Raw genomic sequence first — 21,840 nt, forward strand, 5'->3', positions numbered from 1 at the left:
GATGAACAGATCATCTATTAGGCAGAGGGAAGGATAAGAGGCCTGCTCTAACCCTACTTTGCCTTCCCTCTCAGCTAACAAGCAGCTGAGAAAATTGGATTATGCCTACCACAGTGAAGCAGGCTGTGTAAAGATGAAACTTAATGAAGGGTGGACACTGCCCATGCTGAATGGCCTCTGACACCTTGTAATAGACCAAAACAAACAAAAAACACAGATAGTGTTTCTTCTTGGTTTTTTGTTTTGTTTTTTTTCTTTTTTTTTTCTTTTGTTTTTTTCCAGACAGGGTTTCTCTGTGTAGCCCTGGCTGTCCTGGAGCTCACTCTGTAGAACAAGCTGGCCTCAAACTCAGAAATCCGCCAGTCTCTGCCTCCCAAGTGCTGGGATTAAAGGCATGTGCCACCACTGCCCTGTCTTCCTGTATTTACTACAAGCAGGGAATCACATTATAGGTAAGAGAGAATTATGCAAGTATTTCAGCCTCTGTTAGTATACAGATTATGTTTTGAAAGCTCTGAAAGCTTTGAAACCCCCTTTTTAAATCTTTTATGTCATCAGGGACACACTTGAAATTGGAAGCGATACATTGTTCTTGCAAATTAAGAATAAAAAGCGAGTTTAATTCTAAGTTGATTCTGTTTTTGCTAAAGACTGCTGCTTCCCCTGGTTGAAACAGTCAGAGGCTGTTGGCTTCCATTATTAAACACAGCAGTGAATGCCCTCTGATCTTGAAAAACAGACTCTACTAGTAACACAGTTACACAGTGTTTGTGGATAGTCCCTTTGCTAATGTGTAGCTGTTTAGCTAACCCTGCTATGGTCACCGGATGTTTACCTGTTGGCTTTCAGGTCCTCCCATCCATCCTCCTCCCTTTCCTCTCATGCTCCCAATAGTCAGTAGGGTAGACCCTGACTAAAGGTCTGGGAGGAGCTGGAGATACACCAAAGGGAACCTTCTCACAAAGAAGGCATGTTATCTTGTAGGTAGCACATGTTTTGGGCCAAAGGTCTTGCGGGTGAATTGGTGTCCTCCTCCCTCCACTGGAACTCCGGCCTGGCTGCAGAAGGTGGCAACGTCAGTCGTTAGGAGTCTCAGCTAGGGTAACCCCCAGAGAGTCCCAGGAGCTTCTCCTGTCGTGTCCTATATTCCCCCCTGCCTCCCTACATTTGATCCCCATCCCCATTTCCCCCTCTCACACTCTCTGATACCCAGTTCCCTCCCTCCATCCACCTCCGATGATGTCTCTTTCATTTCCCCTTCTGAGTGAAATTAAAGCATCCTCCCTTGGGCCTTCCTTCCTTTTTACTTAGCTTGTTTGGGTCCTTAGATTGTAGCTTTGGTATCCTGTATTTTATGGCTAATGTGCACTTATAAGTGAATACATAAACATTTATGGGTCTGGGTTACCTCACTCAGGATATTTTCTAGTTCCATTCATTTGCCTGAAAATTTCATGTCTTTGTTTTTAATAGCTGAGGAGTATTCCATTCAATGACCCTCACCTCAGCAAAGGATTTTACCTCCCTAGTAGCTAAGCTAAGAATTGACAGTTCTGCTGTACCAAGGAGTAAATTGTAGGCACGATTTTTGGATACAGATTTTCTTCTATGGTCAAAACTATTTGACTTGAGTGATTGTCTTCATTCTCAGCCCACAAAGAACAGGTTACATTCATTTAAGAAATGGTGTGTGTATTAAGATTGTCTATCCATAAAGTCATTCACCAACTGTTTCAATGAACAATGGTTCTGCTTGGAGGGTGGCACAGACAGTAGGTGAGGGTAAGATTCTGGTTCATTTGATGTGGTGATTTTGAAAAGCATTCATCTCAGAGAAAGAGTAACTTATAAAGTCCTCTTCTTCAAAATTGATACAATCGTTACAAACATCAAGCAAAGCATTCAGTCTCACTCTTTGTTGTTCTCTTATAAGCCACCTCCCAAGTTAATTGTTTATGTTTCTTTTGGCTGTATAAATAATTTTAAAATATGTAAGCTGTTCTGAAAACCATAATATAGTGTAAAAACATGAAATAAACAATACTACTAATAGAGAAGCTGAGATAGGAGAAGCAAGATCTCAAGACCACTATGTGGTACCTGGCAAGACACTGTCAGGTACAAACAAGCAAAAAGTGTATATGGATTGTACAATATTGGACCTATTTCTCCAATTACCAAATTAAAGAGACCACCAGATGATAGCCAACAAATTTCCAATTCTCATACTTTTGAATTTGAATTATGATAAGTTGGTAATATTAATTTTCATATTAAGAAAAAGTAATTGTTACTTCCTGTTATTTTTGTTGTTAGAAGTGGAATTATGTTTGTGTGGGTTTGTTGAAAGGTTACTTTCTTGCTTCTTCTAGGGTGTAGTTTTGCTCCTTATGTTGGTGTTTTTCCTCTAATATCCTTTGTAAGGGCTGGATTTGTGGAAAGATATTGTGTAAATTTTGTTTTGTCATGGAATATCTTGGTTTCTCCATCTATGGTAATTGAGAATTTTGCTGGGTATAATAGCCTGGGCTGGCATTTGTGTTCTCTTAGAGTCTGTATGACATCTGCCCAGGATCTCCTAGCTTTCATAGTCTCTGGTGAGAAGTCTGGTGTAATTCTGATAGGCCTGCCTTTATCTGTTACTTGACCTTTTTCCCTTATTGCTTATAAAATTCTTTCTTTGTTTAGTGCATTTGGTGTTTTGACTATTATATGATGGGAGGGATTTCTTTTCTGGTCCAGTTTATTTGGAGTACTGTAGGCTTCTTTTATGTTCATGTGCATCACTTTCTTTAGGTTAGGGAAGTTTTCTTCTGTAATTTTTTTTTTCGAGAAAGGGTTTCTCTGTATATCCCTGGCTGTCCTGGAACTCACTCTGTAGTCCAGGCTGGCCTTGAACTCAGAAATCTGCCTGCCTCTGCCTCCCAAGTGCTGGGATTAAAGGCGTGTGCCACCACCGCCCACCATTCTTCTATAATTTTGTTGAAGATATTTATTGGCCTTTTAAGTTGGGAGTCTTCACTCTCTTCTATACCTATTATCCTTAGGTTTGATCTTCTCATTGTGTCCTGGATTTCCTGAATGTTTTGGGTTAGGACCTTTTTGCTTTTTGTGTTTTCTTTGACTGTTGTGTCAATGTTTTCTATGGTATCTTCTGCCCCTAAGAATCTCTCTTCTATCTCTTGTATTCTGTTGGTGATGTTTGCATCTATGACTCCTGATCTCTTTCCTAGGTTTTGTATCTCCAGGATTGTCTCCCTTTGTGATTTCTTTATTGTTTCTAGTTCCATTTTTAGATCCTGGATGTTTTTGTTTATTTCCTTCACCTGTTTGATTGTGTTTTCCTGTAGTTCTTTAAGGGATTTTTGTGTTTTCTCTTTAAGGGCTTCTAGCTGATTACCTGTGTTCTCCTGTATTTCTTTAAGAGAGTTAATTTATGTCCTTTTTAAAGTCCTCTATCATCATCATGAGAAGTGATTTTGGACCCGAATCTTGCTTTACTGGTGTGATGGTGTGTCCAGGACTATGCTATGGTGGGAGAATTGGGTTCTGATGATGCCAAGTAACCTTGGTTTCTGTTGCTTGTGTTCTTATGCTTCCCTCCTGCCATCTGGTTATCTCTAGTGCTACCTGCCCTGGCTAAATCTGACTGGGGCCTGTCCTTCTTGTGATCCTGGTTGTGTCAGAACTCTTCAGAGTCAAGTTGTCTCTGTGATCCTGTGATTCTGGGATCATTAGAACTTATTATTCTGGGCTTATTAGAGGGCCTGGGAGTACAGCTTCCTCTGGGAATTATGGGACTCGCTGCAGAGTTTGAACCCAAAGTCTGCTCAGGGCACTGGTATCAGATCCTAGGATCCTGGGTATGTCAGAGCGCCTGGGCATGGGGCTTCCTCTGGGTGTTGTGGGACTGGCTGCAGAATTTGCGCCCAAGGTCTGCTTAGCGCACCAGCCTAAACAGACTGGAAGCAACCCCTGCCACTGGGCTGATGGAGTTCCTGTGTGCCTGGGTTCCACTGGTCCCAGTTACTCCCGGTGTTGGGACAGATGTTGTGTTGTTTTTCTACTATTAATCCATGTCATGTTGATTTAATTCTTGAGCTAGGCTAGTAAAATGTCAAAGGTAGACTTTGGCATCTACACTCGCAACCATACAACATATAGGCTTTCAGAGTAGCAGCATGCATTGCTAAAGATTCCTGCATTTTTCTTGGCTTTCTAGAGCTAGACTATACTCTGTTATCTAGATAAACCACAGTCACTTCTCTATGGTCTCGTTGAAGGGCAGAATGGTTGCTCTTGATTTGGGCCAATTATGAGTAAAGCTGTTGTAAATATTTGTGTAGATACAAACAATCAGCTTTTGTTAAATATTTGGACTGTGATGGCTGGATCAGACAGACAATATTTAGTTTTGTAAGGTCTGTCAACATCATCTTCCAAAGTGATCATTTTGTGCTCCCCCACCAGTGATGAACAAGAGCCACCCTAGATGCGCCACTCCTTCAGGACATATACTGAATGTCTTTTGAATTCCAGAACTTACCAGATATGGAGTGCTAACGTCATTTTCATTAGTAGTTTCTAAAGGACATGTGCTGTCGAGCATTGTTTCATAAGCGTGTCTATCTAGTTATTTTCTTTGAGGACATCTCCTCAAAGATATTATGCTTAGACATTTTGACTATTCTTAAATTGAAAATTTCAATTCATTGTTGTTAATCTTTGAGGGTTTTGTTTGTTTATTTGATTTTGTATACGTTATATACCAATCCTTTGGTAAATATGTGTTTTGTAATATTTTCTCCCTCCTTGTGACTTGTCATTTTATGTCCTCAACATGTCATATACAGGGCATATATTTTAAATTTTTAATGGGGTGTCATTTATCAACCTTTGCTGAGGTTAATACTTTGGTGTCATATCTAAAAAGTTGTCGCCAAAGCAAATGTCACCTAGATTTTCTCCTCTGTTATCTCTAGTTTTATAATTTTGCATTTTACATGTAAATATATGACCCAAGTAACTTAATTTTTTATGAAAGATATATTAAGAGCTCTGTCTAGATCAACGGTTCTTAATCTCTGGGCTGCAACCCTTTGGAAGGTCGAACTACCCTTTCACAGGGGTCACATATCAGATATCCTGCATATTTATATTACGATTCATAATAGTAGCAAAATTACAGTTATGAAGTAGCAACGAAAATAATGTTATGGTTGGGGGGGTCACCACACTGTAAGGTGGTAGTAAAGGGTTGCAGCATTACGAAGGTTGAGGACCACTGCTCTAGATTATTTTCCCTACATTGTCCAGTTCCTCCAACACCACTTGCTGAAAAAAACATAACCGTATACTGAAAGACACTCTGACAGCACTTGCTCCTTGGGACCTTTCTCACCACCCTCAGGCTCCGATCCTGATGCCGCCACCTCTGAGCTCTACCACTCCCCTGTCTGTTTTCCTTATGTAACTTAATGCCTGTATATCTCTCATCCTTCTTGCCATTCGAATCTTTCATGAGCATGATCAGTCAGCCATAATGATGCCTATTCTTCTCTGGGTGTGATTGGCAGTGGATGAGGCATTGTATTAAAAAAAAAAATGGAAAGATTTTTCTGTCTCGCTCATCCCAGGAGACATACATTGTTCCTTACTTTTTGATTGATAGCCTTGGTGAATGATCTCCATCACTACAGAGCTGATCTCTAAATTGGTAAGATTTTGGTATAGGGTTTCAATAACACTAGTGATGGAGGAGGGAAATGTCTTTCTCCTCCTCCCTCTCTTCTCCCTGTTTCTCTCCCCCCCTCCTTTCTTGTTTATAGTCAGTAAGTGTCTGTGTTGATTTCATGCCCTGCTATTTCCTTTCTTCAACTTTGTCGTCCATTAATTAGGTCTGCTTACCTTTGGAGATGTGATTAGACTTACAGTTGGGGATTTTCTCTCTCTGTCCATCACTAAAAGAGACTTACAGAGACTATCCTTTAAAATCAACAGAAAGGAACTTGAACCTAAGCACTCAAGGACCTTTGAAGTTATCCAACCTCTTCCCATTTGACAAGGAAGGAGACTAAAGCAAGGTAAATATTAATAGTTTCTTATCTAAAATCGTGCGCAAGCTATATAGGATTGTGTTTGCAATCGCAGCACTCAGAAAACTGAAGTAAGAAGGCCAAGTGGTTGAGGCCATTCTGGGCTTCATATAGATACCCCATTTAAAAACAAACAACAAACATACAAACGAACAAAAACAAGAAAACAAAAACCCAAAACCATGTAACTAGTTTGAAATCCAAGAATGTAACTCGAGTTCTTGAGAATATTTCTTCAGCATCTTTCCACAGAACCTTCCCACCTCCCACAAGAGCACACCTGTTACTTTTCATTAACAGCAAAACTAGCTTCAAAATGCCATGGTCAGACTTTCAGTAACCTCTCTTCATTATGCAATTTAAAAAGCTTGTGTCTGACTTCCACACATTCACTGGAACATGAAACAGGTTTAAGGTTACTGTTCTCCCACACGAACTGCTTGGACATCTATCTCTACTAGCAGGGGCCACAGTAAGTCACACTGTGAAAATGGCAGGTTTTCTTCACCGTTTTATAGGGCCATGGCCAGTGTCAGCCGTGACCTTCTACTGTATCCTATTGAACATAAAGGCAGTCACCATCCCTTCAGGGTTTATTATCCTGAGTGTGTGAGTCTAACATGGGCCTGAGCGTCCAGCCTGTTATTCCAACATAAGCATTATCCCTTAGAACTAGTATTTCCAGATTGTCACTGAGAAGCTATGAAGATAAGCCTTGTCAAAAGATAGCCTACTGTTTCTGTCCCAGATGAACTGCCTTATTGTGTGGACAGTGTTAACCCAAGGCTATTTTGATTAACTTCCTGGCTGGGAACACTTTATGGGAATGTCACAATTTTATTTTATTCTTGTCCACCACTTGTTAAAAGAAGCCCATGTTTATCTTCCCTCTCCTTCCACTGTGCCTTTACCAAAGGGAAGAATTACGGGTTTCAAGGGGCAAACATGGGTTTACTTGGGTAACAAAGTACTTGAGGGATAAGGAGTGTCAAGCAGTGAAGAAGTCCAGATATACAGAAGTTTGGAGAGATTTGTAGACAGAGGAGTTCCAGAGTAGCTTCGAAGTGTAATGAAAATGGATGTGGGAGAAGAGGTGACACGGGATCAAGAAAGATTCTTAGCTATAAAGAAAAGAAGCCACTAACTGACACAGCAGAGAGCTTATTAGTAGGGCTGGACTAGGGCAATGGCTCCATCTGTAAAGTGATCGTCATGCAAACATAAGGACCCGAGTTTAGATACCCAGCACCCACATAAAGGCTGGGCGCACCAGCATGCATCTGTAACCACAGTGTTAGGAGGGTGCGGACAAGCAGATCCTGAGCACATAGGACAGCCAGCCTAGCCAGCTGATGAGCTCCAGGTTCAGAAGAAATCCTGTCTCAAAAAAATAAGGTGGAGAGTGATAGAGAAAAACATTAAATGTTGACTCTGGGCTTCCACCCCTGTGGGCCCACATGCACATGTACACGTGTGTGTGTGCACATATACACAGGATATTGAATAAGTCATGAACCTGAGTTATCAAGCCTAGACAACATCTGGAGACCAAGGTGACTAAGCTGCAAGATATTGTAGCAACCATCATGGAGAAGGGAGAGGCTCAACTTGGCGACACCTTCTGGTTATTGGATATTGTCACTGCCAAGTACATTTGTGTTGTTGTCATCACCAGAGCATTATAAATCTCCTCCCATCTTTGTATCACTTGCTCGGGGTTGATAGTACTGAGTAGAAGCATCTGGCTACTGAGCATGGGCCATGCATCCGTCCCTTTGACACTCTAGGTAACCTTATCTCCCACAAAATCCACGAAGCACTGTGCCATCGACATCAGTGGGTTGGGAGGCCATATTGGTCTGAAAGTAGCTCTACCACAAGTCCTCAGGGGTTGTGCTGAGGCTAGAACATTTGTTGGACTCTGTCGACCCAGACACAGACAGATCAAGACGTCAAGGAAGGAAGATGAGGTGCCACAGCCTTCTACTTATAACCAACTAAAGACATGACTCTCATTGGACAATCAGAGAAGACAGCAAAGATGATATGTCACTTCTGCCCTGATGTCACTGCAAGGTTAGAAATGGTTGATGCTCTCAGTGTGGCCTTTCTAAGGTCCCTTCGGTTTGTCTCAAGAATTGTTCTCTCGGACATTGAAGGGGAAGCTGCTTATAGATGGTTAGCTCCATATTGCTAACAAAGATGTCAATTCCTTAGTGATATTCACAGTCACAAACACTTGTTGAAAGTTATAAATGACATCCATCTATCAATTCTACTGTAGAATAAAAAGACGATAAACACCATCATATCACAACTCTTAAACAATCATAACAATAATTTTCTAGCATGTTCCAGTTTCAGAGCATTACTTAAGTAGGTCTTTAAATAGCTCTAGAAGGAGTTTGTCTGTAATGCAATCTAGTCAGCATATAAAAAAAAATCCAGAGAATAGGTCCCTAGGTTTGGACTCTAACCATAAAATATTTATTTTTGCCTCTTTGTCTCCTTCACAAGAGCAAGGCAAAGAAAGAGATAGTACAGATAAGATGAGGGGAAAGGCCATGCACAGATGAGCGAATCTAGCTGGTTGAGAAGATGTGGTGCTTCTCGTGTAGAAATGGAGCCTGGAGATGCTACAGCCAGAGGGAATCCACTGGAACTGAGAAACTCATGTATAACCTATGAGGAAGCCTAGTGAGATGGAAAAGCATAGAGGTTGGAATGGGAAGGCGAGGCAGCCCATGACAAATTTTAGTCTTCTAGACATATTTCCTGTGATATCAGTTTCTAGGAAAAATACCCAGACAGCATTTCCCAAGTGTGCTCTGCAGAGCAATGGTTCTACCTTGGTGTTGCACGTAGAGGAGGTCCCAAGTATACAACAACTTAGCTGCATTTGCACCCAGCATCCATTTTTTGCTTGGGCATCCTCTGTGGTGGACCCAGGTAGAAGCAAATCCCCTTTTACAGCACGAGTGGAACACAGGTGCCGGATTTTTCCTGCCCTGGCCCCAGCACCACCCACCCACCCCCACCAGGCTCCTTTGGCATGTGTATACATTCTTGTTAATGCCAGTCAGTTCTGCCTTCCCACACTTTCACTTGGGACTCAAGGATGCTACAAAGCAGCCTTAGAGCAGCCAAGAGTGGTTCTCCAGAAGTGGTGTGGCAACAGGGAAATGCCATTTGAAACCTTCCAAAGCCTCTCCATTGCTCCCAGGACAATGCCCCAAGACAAAGGACAACCCAACTGTAACACTCCTGCGAGCATCTCAAGCTCCAGACAAATGGATTTCCTCTGGTTCTTCCACTATGCTTCCTCTCCGTACTCCTTACCTCTATCCTTTATTTGTACCTTTTTTCTTGCTTTGCTCTCTCCCCACTTTTCTGGCTTTTATGAAAACATTCTTCCCAAAGTCTCTTCACTATTCTTCCCCAGAAACCTCCAAGTGAATTAAATGATTGTTTAACTAACACTGCATATAAACCACCCATCTTTACAAAGATAGTAACCATATCTACACTGCTGTCCAAACAATGCCTCACACAGAAAGGAATCAAATAGTTACTGAATGAACTATGATCATCTCCAAGCAGCCAGATTGCCTGTGTTGTTCAGTATTCCCGGCCCACCCACGATTACACATGCTTCAATAGCCTCCCTGTGCATGCTGGAATTGAAACTTCTAATACAGCATTTTGATAATAAACCAAAAGATGAAGGCCTACAGAAATGTTTTCACATCCAGGTTATTGATAGATAATGAAACTAACAGGATGTGGTTTATACAGCATTTTTCTTAGAGACAAAAGCTCTGGATAGAGAACATTGAGATTCTGACAGTGGAAGAAAATAAGAAGGCCCCAAGGGATAAACTGCTCTTTCAATGAGATGAATGAGCTGTTCCTAGAAGCCAAGCCATAAAAGGAAACTGTGATCCTGCCTGAGATGTATCCCTCTGCTTTGCCATTTGGGCTTGTAAGCTTGTCTCCATTGTGGGTAACAGATAGTCAATAATGACTGATGAATAGCCTAGAGCTCTTCTGCCATCTGAGCCCAGGGCATAGGAAGAGTGGTTCTGCCTCCTTCTCTTGGTGTCCTACAGGTCAAGCACACTGTCTCTCACCATCTGTCTTCTAATATGTGACACTATCCAAGGAGGTGAAGATCTGGGTGTCATGGTACTCATAACTGTATTTGAGGAAAGTAAGGTCCACCCATCTTATATCAATTTGTTCAAAGCCACACAGGAAGGAAGGAAGGGAGGGAGGGAGGAAGGAGGGAGGCCTGGTCTTTATATCTTCCTTCACTGTGGCCCAAGAATGTAAAAGATAGTTTTCCAAAGCTGAATTGGGCTGGTGGAATTTTAACCAACGCCACCACAGGGATCATGTTAATCCCTGCCTCCAGTATGGAAATCTTGGCAAGAGCTGCTTCTCAGAGAGATGCTTTAACCTGTAGGGGAACAGAATTCAGGACTGAAGGCTTTGCCTGGGGACAGTTTTTCACACAATTGTCAAGACACAGGGGATTTGGGGGGGATTAAAAAAATTCTGTATGCTACCATAGCAGTGAAGTGTGACACCAGCATTTCTTCAGGCCCATGGAACTGGGGAGACTGATGGGAGGGGACATTGATGTAAGGAATAGACGGTCAGTGGATAACAAGAGCAGTCCTATAGCAACATTGGGCCATCATTCATGGAACACATCATTCCAAGTTATGAACAGTGGAAAGTGAGGGTAGATGTCAGTGAGAAGCAAAGTAGAAAGAACATGTGTGTTTATCAGACAGGGAGAAAGGGTCAACTTCCATTTTTATTCTTGCAGGTCCAGGATACTGACTGTAAGTGCCCAGAGAAGGCATTTTATTTGCCTGATAATGCTGGATAATCTCATTTGCCACCAGTTTTAGAAATAAAGTGTTTTATCTAAGTGCTTGGAATATTTCCAAACCATAGGCGATCCTCACCTTTTGCTGTGGTTAGTGCATTCATAAGTACACCCTGTCATTTCTAACAGCCTCGAGGCTCACTGTAGAGAGCGGGATGCAAAAGAGAGTTCTTTAAAAAACGGGGGTCTGAGTACTAGCTGGTCGTCTAAAGAGAAAGAAAATGTCCCATTTCTGGCCCCTGGGATCAGGAAGTGAGTTACTGTAGCTCTCATATTAGTAAAGACAGCCTTGTTTTTAGCATTCTCCGGACACACTTGCAACACAAGTCAGCTTCAAGCCAGCTTCACATGGTTAAGTGGTCAGTTAAAAATGTCCTATTCAGTGTTGTACAAGATCAGAATTGCCGTGCCCTTCCTCCTAATAGAATCGGTTTTTTTGTCTAGTGTTATCACTCAACTATATGGAAGGAATAGAAACTCAAAGTAAGGAATTACTTCAGCAAATACTTTTTGTTCTTTTTACCATTAACAATTTGTTGTTTTATTGGGCTTTTGAGTCAGGGTCTTGCTATGCATGCCTTGCTGGCCTAGAACACGAAATGAAGCACAGGCAGGCTTTAAACTTGTAGCATCCTCCTGCTTTTGTCCTGGGCTTACATATATGTGCTGTTAGAGGCCACTTAGCATTTAAAATGTAACTTACGCCTGCTGCATAAAACCACTACTTCCCCAGAAATGAAATACCTTTCCATTTCTAATCACATTTATTTATTTATTTATTTATTTGGGCGTAGGGCATGCACATGCCATAGTGTGCTCATGGAAGCCAGAGGATGACTTCTGAGAGTACATTTTTGTCCTTCTACCATGTGGGCCCCTGAAATTGAGCACAGGTCCTTTTGTTTTGTTTGTTTGTTTTTGTTTTGTGTTGTTGTTGTTTTATTTTGAGACAGGGTTTCTCTGTGTAGCCCTGGCTGTCCTTGACTGGAACTCACTCTGTAGACCAGGTTGGCCTTGAACTCAGAAATCTGCCTGTCTCTGCCTCCCCAAGTGCTGGTATTAAAGGTATGTGCCACTACTGCCCAGCTAGCACAGGTTCTTAAGTTTGATGCAAGAACCTTTACCTAACTCTCACCAGTGCCCAGACACTTTCTGTTAAAACACAAATCTATTGCCTTTGTGTAAATGAGTTTTATACACATTCTGGAAACCTGTTTATTTAAGCCAAAAGATCATAGATGAGTGATTTAATAGAATGTGAAGTTCTTATTGATGCCTCTAATTTTTAAGTAAACTATAATCCCATGCACCTCACCCACACACTTAAATAACCAACTAATTCATTAAGGAAAGATTGAAATTTTCTATTTTCACAATAGCTAAGAAAAATGTAACGCTGACTGTCTTAGTTAGGGTTTTATTGCTGTAAATAGACACTATGGCCAAGACAACTCTCATAAAGACAACATTTAATTGGGGCTGGCTTACAGGTTCAGAGGTCCAGTGTCATTAAGGTGAGAACTTGGCAGCATCCAGACAGGCATGGTGCAGGAGGAGCTGAGAGTTCTACATCTTCATCTGAAGGTAATTAGGAGAAGACTTGCCCCCTCCCCCCAGGCAGCTAAGTTGAGGGTATTAAAGCCCACCCCCACATTGACCACACATACTCCAACAAGGCCATACCTCTTCATAGTGCCACTCCTTAGGCCAAGCATATACAAACCATCCCAGAGATTAAAAAACATTTTTATAAACCTGGTGAAAAGGATGGCTCTTATTCTATCTTCTGTTCTGGTAGTCTTGTGTTATGTTTGATATTTTCCTATGCAGACACCTTAACTCAGATAGCTCATTAGCTATGCCTTGGAACCATTCATATCACATTCCTGCTGTGTTGACATGGAACTTCTGTTAGCTCCAGAGTTAAACCATGAAAAAGAGCTAGTCAGCATACTCTGGGGCACTGCATGACAATCCGACCTGAAATGCCAACATGGAGGGGTTAGTTCTCTTTGAAAAGGAGACAGAAATGCCAGCATCTTCTAACAGCATGTCTCTTTAGGTCTTTGAGACTAAAATCCACAGCAAGAGAGGACAGAGGAGATGCTGTAGGCAGCCAGCTGAGACCGCAGTGGGGGAAGGAAGTGGGAAGATCTTTGCATATTGTTTCAGATGTTTAAAATGCCATGTCAGAAGAGGCCATCACAACAGTAAAGAAATAACACCATGAACAACCCCAAACAAACCCACAGCAGAATGTGTCACTCAGCAGGAGGGACAGCTAGAAAGAACAAAGGAACTGGAAACTAAGTTCAGGGCATGTGTAGGGGGCAGGGACACACACACACACACACACACACACACAGAGAAAGAGAGAGAAAGAGAGAGAGAGAGAGAGAGAGAGAGAGAGAGAGAGAGAGAGAGAGAGAGAGAGACAGGTAGATGGAAACAAAACCATTTCTAAGCAGTGGAAAGACTTTCCAAATTGGAAAAAAAAAGTCAGAAAACAGTAAACTTTGCATTTGTTTCATTTTATAAAGCAAAGAGGGTCTTTGAAGGTAGTGAAAGGGATAAAGACATATGTCCTCATATGTCCTCTGATACTGGTTACTTCTTTTTTTGTCTATTGTCCTGACTTAGGTGTAATTAAAAAATATTTCCACTGAGAAATATTTAAGAGATGCATAAAATCACAGCAGGTGCCTTAAAATCTCCTAGAGATAATGTGATGTTTACCATATTTCAGAGACCACTAATAGAGACTTATATTTAAAAACAAAACAAAACAAAACAAACAATTCTAAAGATCGAGTAATCCATGGCGTGACTGAGTGAAACCATTGATTTGAAATAGTTGGGGAATTCTTGCATTAGCTGCCTCCGGTAGGATTAGTGGAACTAGTCTGGGGAAAAGGAAAATGCTTGTTCCTTTAACTGCCAACTCAAAACCGAGGCTTATCATGCTTAAGTGGTCCCTAGTACTTGGGACTCGATATCTGACCTGGAGGTTGAAACTCAACGATTATTATCTCAGTGATAACTGGTAATGGGAATATTTTCTTTCTTTCTTTCTTTCTTTCTTTCTTTCTTTCTTTCTTTCTTTCTTTCTTTTTTTTTTGTTGATTCTTTAAAAGTCACTGAAATCTCAAAACCAGCATAATGATAGCAGTGACATGACATGCCAACATGATTGGGGAAAATTGGACAAGGCCCTGTCCCTGGATGAAGAGCGAAGGCAGTTGATGGCTGTTGAGGACAGGAAAATTGGTATTCTCCAGGGAGGAGCTCCCTGGTAGGTTTTCTTACCCCATTCACCCCTAAACACATACACTGAGCAACATCAAATGGACTCAACAGGTTGTATTTTTTTATATAGACGTGTGTGTGTATGTGTTTGTGTGTGTATGTTCATGTGCGTGCACCTGCGTGCCTGCGTGTGTGTGCGCATGTGTGTGTGCATGCGTTTAGGCGTGTGTACGTGTGCATGCATGCGTGTGCATGTGTTTGTATATGTGTGTGTGCATGTGTGTGCATGTAATAAAGAAGAGGTCAGGAAATTGAAAAGGAGTAGGAAGACATGGGAGGAGTTGGAGATGTTGTAAAAACAGTACTTAGGTATGAAGTTCTCAAAATAAATTCTTAATTAAGAAATAAAAGTTCATGAAAGGTCATTAGTTAATACATGGCTCCCAATAGAGAAGGAGAAGAGGGAAACAGGCACGAGGACAGGGACTAAGGGTAGACCCGCATGGGTGCATGTTTTGCAGGTCAAAGAAAATTCTGACAAAATTCCAATTCAGAAATATGATAAAAGAAAGGAGCCTAACACATTAACAGCACTGCTTCACCAGAACTGACCATGTTAGCCGTATGCACAGCAGCTCAGTGGTATGATGCAGTATGCTTTATTTACAAGGAACCACACAAACAAGCCAGACTGTTCCTAGTAGCCCTATGGTTTGTGGTAGTATTAATACCACTATTTAAAACAGATGCTTTTTCACTGTAGGAGAGAGTGAATGTGAGACCAAGTTTATCCAGTTGAGAAGCAGGATTTGGGGCCTGAAAGAAATGAGACGTAGACCATCCATGAGAGCAGGTGAAACCTGCTCACGTTTGCAACTCTGAACGGGAAGTGACGATATTGACCCCAGATATACAGCATTCCTTAGATCTGCCCACCAAAAGGGGTCAGAGTTCATTGGCAATAAGGGACTCTAGTTCTTATACTGTGGCCTTTGAGCAGGATTTCTCACTCTTACTAACCTGGTCGTCCTGAAGGCATGCCCAAGGGCAGGTTAAGAGCAGAAGTAACTTCTATGAAAGCAAGAGGTCATTCAGGTGTCATGGCATGTATTTGTAATCCCAGCACTTGGGAGGTGGGGACAGGAGGATTGGTAGTTCAAGGTCACCTTTGGCTACATATTGATTTCAAAGCCAGCATGGGCAACATGAGATCCCCCCCCCCTTTTTATTTGATTTTTTTGAGACAGGGTTTCTCTGTGTAGCCTTGGCTGTCCTGGAACTCACTCATAGACCAGGCTGGCCTCGAACTCAGAAATCTGCCTGCCTCTGCCTTCCAAGTGCTGGGATTAAAGGCATGAGCCACCATTGCCCGGCTGAGACCCCCCTTTTTAAAAATCAAAATAACAGGGCTAGAGAGATAGCTCAGTGGTTAAAAGATCGGAGGTCCTGAGTTCAATTCCCAGCAACCACATGGTGACTGACAACCATCTGTAATGGAACCTGATGCCCTCTTCTGGTATGTCTGAAGATAGCTAGAGTGTACTCATATAAATTAAATAAACAAACAAACAAACAAACAAACAAATCTTTTTTTAAAAAAGTTAAAACAACAAACAAACAGACCTGTCAAAATTATTCAAAGCCAGTTCAAGTTGACCTTCACTTCCAAATGAGCTATTGTCCTTAAATAAAAATAAAAGCAATAATGACCTAAAATGTATGAAGCATGTTTAAAGTCAGTAACTGTGCATCACTGTGGGTGCTGGGGACCAATGCATGATTTTAGAATTTGGCAAGTGAAGAACGAAGCATTTGCTCCTGTTTTGATGAGCAGCGTAAGCTCATCAAACAGCCAGTGAGAAACTACTCGTTACAGCCTACAGCTCATGATAAAGAATCTTGCCGGAAAAGAAATCAGGTTTCTTGTCCATGTCCAAAGTGCCTTTCCCCTTCTTTCTGCTTACTTAACACGACCCTTTAAAGCTCAGCTTTCTCCAACTGAACTGTATGTGGGATGTAGGATGTCTCTAAAACATAGTAGTTCATGGTGCGGTGATGTCCAATAGAAGTAGAATAGGAGCTACATGAGGGGTTGGGGGAGTGGCTGTGTGAGGGGAGACTAGGAGGAGAGGGGGCTGCGATCGGGATGTAAAGTGAACAAATAAATAAATAAATAAATAAAAAATAAATAAATAAATAAATATGAGCTACATTCTTGTTTAAAAAGCTTCTAGTAGTAGTTAGGTTGAAAAGGCAAAACCAGATAGGTGAAATAAATTTTGCAAAAACAACTCAATCTTAATTATCTAAAGATAGTATCATTTAAATACACATGCACAAAAAGAGAATCAGCAAAACATTTGATATTGTTCTTATCTGGTCTCTGAAATCTGGTGTGTACTTTATATAGTATCAGTTCAGACTAGCCACCCCAGCTCCATGTCTCTGCGTTAACAGCACAAACTTACAGAATCCACTCCACAGTGCAGCGTGTAATCAGGCTGTGCTGCACCTGCCCCCCCCCCCCCCCCCCCCCCCCCCGCTGCCCCATAATATCAGTCCCATATGCGAAGCGATCTCAGCTCTCAAGGACCCTCATGACTGACTGATGTCATTTTCACAGTTAAAGAGAGGAATGTTAGAGGTGATTTCTGCAGACTGAATGCTTGTGTCTCACACCTCACCCCCATTCTTCACAGGGTGAATCCTAATCTTCTCAAATGATGTCTGAAATTGGGCCTTAGGGAAGTAACTAGGTCATAGGGATGAGATTGGTGCCTTTATAAGAAAACATCTTGAGACCTTGCTTCCAATGAGTCTCTCTCTCTCTCTCTCTCTCTCTCTCTCTCTCTCTCTCTCTCTCTCTCTCTCTCTCTCCACTCTTGCTTGACCCTTTGTGAATACAGTAAGACAGTAGCTAGCTGCAAGCTAGGAAGCAGGCCCTGACCAGTCACCAGATCTGCCAGTGTATGCACTGTTGCAGGGCTGTTCATTCAGATAATGTGTTAATGAGATATTCCTCCCTCCAACAGGCAGTGGTCCTGTTTCGAAGGAAGCTTTGGGAAGACAGCAAAGGAGATCTCTGGGCCTCAGTATGCAATGAACTCACATGTTCTGGCTCTTTACAAAACAGGGAGAACTCAGACCTCCGCATCCAAGCTTTTAACTCTTCTAAGTCACTTTCCAGGTGTGGTGTGATTGTATGTTAGCATCCTTGCGATTGTTACAGAGACACCCAGGGATACCAATTCTGCAGATGCTTGAGTGCCTTATGCACAGTGTTTTCCTACAGCTTATGTGCATCCTATGCATTCTTTAAATCACATTACTCATACTAGCCAATGGGATACAAATGCTGGGTAAAAAGTGATGTTGTGTGGTTTAGGGAATAATGACAAGAAAAAAAATTGCCAAGTTACATTAAGGATTTAAAAAAATGTTTTTCTTCAAAACTTGTGTATGTGTACATGTGCATGTGTGCGTGTGTGCATATGTGTGTACACATGTATGTGTAAGATTGTGTGAGTGAGGTTCATATGTGTCATGACATCTGTGTGGAACTCAGAGGACAGCTTATAATATATATATATATATATATATATATATATATATATATATACCACCAAAAGATTAATGGGCAAAGTCATACTAAACTGGAAAAAAATAAGAAAAGTTTCTTTAAAATATAGATCTACAAAAGGGTGGCTACTGTTTTCCCTCTTATTCAATATAGTACTTGAAGTCCTGTCTAGAGAAGAGGAAGACAAAAAGAAGGGTACACAATAGAAAAAAAAATCAAATTATCTCTATTTACAATAGAGATATGCAGTGTAATTTTATACTTAGAAAGAAAGAGAAAGCTTTTGGAACAGTTTCTGTAAAACTGAAGGAAACAAAATCATCATCAAAAAATCAAATGGTAGCTTTTCTATATGCCATAACAAACTGGCAGAGAAAAATTAGGAAAAAAAATCCCATTTGCAACAGCCTTTTTTGTTTTGTTTTGTTTTGTTTTGTTGAGACTGGGTTTCTCTGTGTAGTCCTGGCTGTCCTGGAACTAACTCTGTAGACCAGGCTGGGCTCGAACTCAGAAATCTGTCTGCCTCTGCCTCCCAAGTGCTGGGATTAAAGGCGTGCGCCACCACTGCCCCCAGCCCATTTGCAACAGCTTTAAAAATACCTAAGAATAAACCTAAATAAGAATGTGAAAGACCTCTATACACACACATACACACACACATACACACACACACACACATGCACATACACACGCACACGCACACACACATATACACGCACATACATATACACATGCACTGTATGTAGTTTTAGTAAAGTTATGCTACTTGAGTCAATAATGCCCCCAACCCAAGAGTGATGGACTACCTAACAAAACCCCAGTGCCTGGCATGGGAAACTTTTCTTCCAGTTGTTGGTCAGGGAACTTGAAGACTCTCTCCAAATAATACAAGCTATTGCTGTTGTCCTTGGTTGCCTCCCAGAATTTGAAGGTAAGATCCTAATCCTGAAGACATCACATACTTTGGACACGTGACTTGGAGGAATCCAGATGGATCTGACCTAGAAGCCATCTCCCTGAGATGGAATAGCTCTATGGCGTCAGAAGGTGTTATCTTAGCTGCTAGGGTAGAGAGGAATCTATAGTTCTACCCAGCTGTTAAGCCCATGAACCACAATAATGACAAGCACTATAAGATGCTCCCAAGGGTACAGTAGTGGTACATAAACCTTGGGGTTATCAATGGCTTTTAATGGGACTTAATGGTCACTCAATAGGAGATAATTATGCTCGAGACAGTAAGCCTAGACAACTACCTGTGCCTGGTGAGATCATGGACCCTAGAGGAGAACTCTCTACTGCCGCTTTGCCAAACCAGTGTAATTTCTTACTGTATTATAAATATTTATCCTTACACTGGTGGATAAATGTAGTTCTCATGGCTCATTGAAGAAGCTCCATCTTCCAGCAGATGGAGGCCGTTACAAAAGCCACAGCTGGTCAAAAGGCACAAAACAACTGACTATATGAGATGCCCAACACTAATTGATATATCTACAACACAACCCCTGTACCTAAGGGCCAAGGGGCATCAGGGAAAAGGAGGCAAAGAATCCCAATGGCTCCCCTGAGGTAGTGTCTTCTATACAACAAGGGAGCTGAAGCCATGAGACCTTTAAAGTACAGTCACCTGAATAAGACCAGCACAATGACAACACGGATGGAGGTAAGAGACCAAATTTTGGGTTCGGGCTCCATTTTAGAGAACCTGACCTAAGTTTGAACTCAAGCTAACAGGCCAGTGCCTAGCATCAGTTTCCAAGTTACCTCCCACCCCTATCCCCAGCAAAACCAGTTTCTATGCTAACCCCAACAAGACCCATGTCTGCAGGTTAACGTCCCCCAACAAATCCAGCAATTAGCTCAAGATTCCAAGTTAACCCCCAACAAGTCCACCCCCTGCCTAACCACCACCAATTAGGGAGAAATCAGAAGTTAAGTTTATGGTTTGGCTTCCTGCACCAGCCAACTATGCTAAAGGCCACAGTAGGCACACCAATTAGATGCTTGCCAGGTTACTCACCCCTCGATTGCTGCTTTCTACAAAACCTTGTCTTGATAAATATTCAGGGCTTTTCATCAGGGAGCCTGTGAGTTAAGCCTGAGCTAGCTCAAATAAAGACCCTGGTGTGATCGGCTCTTGACTGGTCTTTCCGGGTTCACAAATACTTCCTTGGTACTACAGAGGAAATCTCATAAGGTCCCCTGATGATGGAGAGCTGTAGACAAGTAATGACTGCTGAGGAAAGGAGAATTAGTCTTCTCCAAGGTTGAGCCCTACACACACACACACACACACACACACACACACACACACACCCCAATAATAATTGAAGTAATGAATTTGAGGGGAAGCGAGGGATGCATGGGCTTAGTTCTAGGGGTAAAGGGAGGGTTGGAAATTATGTACATTATGTACTTTTACATAAATTTTTCAAAAAAATTTAAAATTAGATTAAAAAAATAAAAGCATTTCTAAATTCTCCCTATCCCAGAAAGTAAGAAACTGAAAAAATAAATTGAAGATGACACTGGGCATAAGATAGTCTGTGCTCCTACAATAGCAGAAGTAACTTTGTGAAAATTACATTACCCAAACCAGAATACCTGATCTCAAATTATACTACAGAGCCATAGTGACCAAAGCCAGCATAGTACTCAAACAAAAAGATAGATGTAGACCAATAGGACATAGGAGAAAATCCAGATGTGAACCTGCACATCTTATGGCTACTAATGTTAGAAAAGGTGTTAAAAACATACATTGAAAAAAATGACAGCGTGGTCAACAAGTTAGTAAAAACTGGATTATCTATCTATCTGCAGAGGAATGAAATCATGTTCACACCACTCACCAAAAATCAAACCATAAAACTGCTCAAGGAAAATATAGAGAAAACACTTCCAGATATAGGCGTAGGCAAAACCTTTTTAAACAGGACTCCAGTAACAGCAAATAACCCTAAGAATCAACAAACCAGACTGCATTAAATTAAAAAGGTTTTGTACAGCAAAGGAAACTATGAGAAGAGTAACAGGACAGAGGGAAATATTTGCCATCCATACTTGAGCTTGGGAAGGGGATGTGTTAGCATGCAGAACATACAAAGAGTTAAGTTTTAAACACAAAACGACCCCTGCCAGTCAATAAATGGACTATGAACCAATAGACACTTCTCGAAGAAAAAACAAAAATGAGCAATAAATTATTCAATGTCCTCAACCATCAGAGAAATGCAATTCTAAACAGAGGTTAAGATTCCATTTCACTGGAGTCAGAATTACTGTTAAGAATAGGAGAACAAGAAGGTTGGAAAGAGTAGGAGAGAGAGGAACGCTTATTCACTGTTGCTGTGACTATAAACTGGGCAGCCATTATGGAGATCAGTAAGGAGACTTCTCAAAAAAATACAAATAGAGCTATCATAGGGCCCAATTACACGGCTCCCAGGAATATATCCAAAGAACTCTATCTCGTAGGCAGAGATTCTTGCATATCCAAGGTCACAGATGCTCTGCTCACAATAAGGAAATGGAATCGGAGTAGATGTTCATCAACAGAGCAATCACCAAGGAACGTGTAATACATATACACAATGAAATTTTATTTGGAGGTAAGGAAAAAAAATGAAATTATGAAACTTGCAGAAAAATGGGTGGAGCTGGAAACTATTACATTAAGTAAAGAAACTTAGCTCCAGAAAGACAAAAACTGCAATATCTTTTCATACACATGTCCAAGATTTTAGTTTTTATATGTGTACTTATTTGAATGTGGGTGTAGGTATAGTTCATAAAAGTATAAAGGTGTCAGATCACCATCAAAAGAATGCCCCATGGTGAACAATGATTTTTTACCTGGAAGCTCTCACAGTTCTCCCAGAGATTGTTCACCATGGCTCATTCTTTTGACAGTGACCATAAAAGAGAAAGAGAAAAAGAGATTGTAAAGAAAGTGGGGTAACAGAACACACCATATGGAAGTAGGAAAGGATGACTGGGGACTAAAGAGTCCGAGGGAA

The 21,840-nt window shown here is 41.3% G+C and overlaps 1 protein-coding gene and 1 long non-coding RNA gene across 3 annotated transcripts in view; one reads left to right on the top strand and one right to left on the bottom strand.

Moving 5' to 3' along the window:
• Sidt1 (SID1 transmembrane family member 1) overlaps positions 1–21,840 on the bottom strand; it is a 97,406-nt gene that overhangs the window by 70,416 nt on the left and 5,150 nt on the right. The window lies entirely within an intron of this gene.
• On the top strand, positions 6,008–10,293 carry LOC116085939. Its single transcript, XR_004116757.1, has 3 exons — positions 6,008–6,083; positions 8,029–8,171; positions 10,205–10,293. It is a non-coding gene; the product is annotated as an uncharacterized LOC116085939 (long non-coding RNA).

This window comes from Mastomys coucha, unplaced genomic scaffold (assembly GCF_008632895.1).
Source record: "Mastomys coucha isolate ucsf_1 unplaced genomic scaffold, UCSF_Mcou_1 pScaffold12, whole genome shotgun sequence".
Taxonomy (NCBI): domain Eukaryota; kingdom Metazoa; phylum Chordata; class Mammalia; order Rodentia; family Muridae; genus Mastomys; species Mastomys coucha.